This window comes from Octodon degus, unplaced genomic scaffold (assembly GCF_000260255.1).
Source record: "Octodon degus isolate 3935 unplaced genomic scaffold, OctDeg1.0 scaffold00001, whole genome shotgun sequence".
Lineage (NCBI taxonomy): Eukaryota > Metazoa > Chordata > Mammalia > Rodentia > Octodontidae > Octodon > Octodon degus.
The window spans coordinates 4,050,547-4,054,371 of NW_004524577.1; positions in this window are offsets into that span (position 1 = coordinate 4,050,547).

Sequence of the window (3,825 nt, forward strand, 5' to 3'; positions counted from 1 at the left end):
GGAGTGCAGCCCAGTGCCCTCAGCCTCCAGAATGCCCGGATTACGGGAGTGTGGCCCAGTGCCCTATTCAGCAACGGTTGTTGTACTGCATACTGTTGTCTTCAACCTAGTTGTTCAGATTACCAGATATGAGCATATAAGATTGGTTAAAAAATCATTAACTATTCCTTTCAATGAATTGATAGAAATTAGCGCTACAGTTATCTTAACTATGCTGTGTGCTCGTGTGCACACACACACACACACACACACACACACCCCTTTGGCCTTATTTTCCCAGCTTTATCTCTCCAACATTCCTCCTGTTACCTGATTACCTCTTATTCTTCTTCCAGATTTCAGATTACATGTCACTTTCCCAATTTCCCTTTCTCCGACCCTACCTAACCCTGGAATGACTAAGCTTTGGGTTATCATTTTGTCTCATTGTGCCCGGCCTACTTTCTCCATGTTACTCGAGTACAACAGGTGACGTTTTTGTGACTGTGGTCATCTGTTAATCCTGAGAGAATGTGAGCTCAAGACATGTCAAAATTATGGGAATACAATTCCTCATTGTGCTCTCGTACCTGGTTCACAAATAAACACTGAATTAAGGTGTCTTTTCTTTTCTTTTTTCTTTTTTTTGTGGAACTGGGGATTGAACTCAGGCCCTTGTGCTTGCCAGGCAAGTGCTTATTCTACTGAGCTATCTCCCTGGCCCCTTAAGGTGTCTTTTCTATTTTTTTTATTTTAAAGAGAATAAAGAGCAAAATCAAAACATTAGAAATGATGCAGAATTTCAAAGCAAGACAATAGGAAATCAATAATGGCTGTTATATTACATGTTGTGATCTTCAAAGTAGTTGATCAGAGTACCAGGTACAAGCAACACGCAGAATTGGTCAAAAAGGTGGGCACCAACTGTTCCTTTCAATAAAGCAATAGAAGGGTCGGCCTGGTAGCTCTGCGGACTAAAGCACCTGCTTAGGAAGAGCACAGTGGCCAGAGTTCAATTCCCTGCATGCTGTGCTGGCCCACCCCTGGGGTGCACTGAGATCGCTATGGAGACTGGGCATGGTGGCGTGTGCCTGTAATCCCAGCACTTGGGAGGCTGAACACAGAAGAATCACTACGAGTCCAATCTATGTAGTAAGACCCTGTAGACCCCGTAGACCCTGCCCTAAATACAAGAAAAAAAGCAATAGAAATTAGAAGTACAATTATCTTTGCTATCCTGCGTGTGCGCGCATGTGCACATGAGTGTGTAATCTCCCTTCTTTCCTTACTCCTTTCCCCATCCCAATTATTCTCTCCTTTTGAACAGCTTCGTTCCCTTTCCCCATATCTATTGTCCCTTCAACAAATGTGAACCTCAATCACCAGTGAGCTTCGAAGCGAGGGACAGTCTGATGCAATAACTTGAAGAGAAAGGTAGAGAGCAAGAAAAGAATTTAACATAAATAGAAAAACATTTTGGAGAGAAGTGAATGGCACACGGGGAAATGGCCAGAGGGAAAAGTCTTGTAAAGGCTCCATGTCCACAGGTAGGCTGGCAGCTGTTCTGGTCGAAGAGCAGACTCACAGTGAGCCGAGCTGCTTGTCTTCCTTTTCCCTTCCCTTATTCGTTTCATCAACTTGCTTACAGTCTTCTAGATGTTAAAGGATGTAATGATACATGAGTCGATTCTGAGTTTCGTGAGCTTTTCAAGAGGAACCAAATAATTATGAAGAATAGAGGAAGCTTTCGAATGAGAAATTCAGAGGCCAAGGAGAACATCAAGAAGAAACAAACCCAGGTTTGCTTTTTTTTTCTTTTTCTTTAATTAATTTTATTTTATTGAGAAACAAATAGCAATGACACAGTTTCAAAACCAATGAATAGGACAATTACAATAATTTTTTTTATTTTATTGAGAAACAAATATCAATGAGACACTTTCTAAGCTGATTAATAGGACATTTTCAATAATTAATACATTGCACATTGTTATCTTCTCAGCGGTCAACCTGCATATTGTTGTCTTCGTAGTGGTTATTCGTAGTACAAGATGCAGACATGCTATCCTGTGCAAACACTAGTAGTACAAATCTTTCTTCTCATTCAGTTAAGAGACAGTAGCTGTATATCTATCCTAACTATTTTGAATACACAGATACAAAATGATCCTTCGTCTGTGTACCTTTTTTTGCTTAGCTTTGTCAGAGATGGCCGCTCCCTTTTTCTGCCGGCTTCTCTCTACACCTTCTGTGCAGCGCTCTTCTTCCTTGGCCCCTTGGTCTGCACATTACGCTGCTCATTTTGCAAGACCTGAATGTGCGAGGCGCTTCATTTTAAAAGACTAGAGTGCCACGGCTGTAGGGGGCTTCTGTCCAACTCTTCAGTGGCCACAAGATGCTGTGGCCCAGGAGCTCCGAGTTGCGTTTCTGGCTAAGTCCGCTCTGTCCTTCTGTGAAGAGCCATGGTTGTGTTCGGCGGGATGCTGTTGCCGAGCTCTGGGGTGGAGACAGCGGAGCGGATGCGGGTGGACCTCGAATGGCACCCATCATGCTGCTTTTTATTAAGTCTTCTAGTCAATCCTCCCTCCGTCTCCCGCTGCGTTTCGATGGCGCTCTATACCTTTAGAATATTCTACCTTATCGTTTTGTGTTCATTTTTTTCTCTGACTTTCTGCTAAGCTCCTAGGGGCAGGAACTATGTCTGATTCATCATTTTATCCTTCGTGGTTTAGCAGAGGTCCTGTCACAGAGAATCTATTTACTCAATAAATGTTTACAGAATTGAATCGTGGGGGATACCATGGCTCCCCAGGGTGCTATTGAATCAGGCCCACTCTTTTCCTTCAACACAATCAAAGGATATTGTCAAGACACTGTCATTGATTCAGAGACTCTAGGACTTTATTAAAATTAAAAATTTTGATAAAAGCAATAGATATACGTGTTAATGAGTCACATAATACGGAAGTGCTTATTGACAAAAGGCAATAGCCTTTTACTCTACCTCTGTCCTCCTCTCCAGAGGAAGCTCCTTTTTTTTTTTTTTAAACTATTTCTGTTTTTAGTTATTCTGTTTGCTGTCAGCAGAACTCTAAATAATATCCTTACATCTCTATTTTTTAGTTTACTACCGGAAATGTTCTTTTCTTGTTTTCTATGAAGGATGAGATTCAGTGCACGCAAGCTAACCCTTCCTGTGCTGCCACGTTCCCAATATTTTACAGGTGTGTTTTTAGTGTTTCTAAAAATTATCTTTGTAACTTCTGACATTATAGTTTGTACACTCTTCCTCTCCCCTCATTCCTTATATGAGAAGAACCTAAATGTTTCTTTTCGTTTCTCCTTATGTGTCTACTGCCCTTCCCCCTCTCTTTTTCTCAAAGGAATGCCTTTATATTCTATGCTGTCAGCGCAGCTAACTCCTACTTGGACTCTTTAACACAGACAAGTTGTTCCTTGGCAAGAGGGTGATGCTAGAAGTTGAATATGAACAAATGCTTTTGTTACTGCAGCTATGAAGTGCACTTGCTCCTGGGCCAAGGATTGGACTACGGCCAGTACATTTTCTTGTCTAGTGGCACAAAGTGACAGACCTTGGATAACTCAACAGAGAATGCGTGAAGTAGAAGCTGAAAGGTTTTTATTTTCACTTTGCCAGTAAAATAGAGACAAGAAATCCAAATTTTATCACAGGAAAGTTGACTATGAAATATAATTTTTGGCTTTCTTTTTGAAAACGTAACTTATACAAGTTATACGCAAGAGTCTTATAAAGTTATTGAACTCGTCAAGAAAATAAAAATAACTTAGGAGGAACTTAGGGTTATTGCAAAGTCAGTGATACTT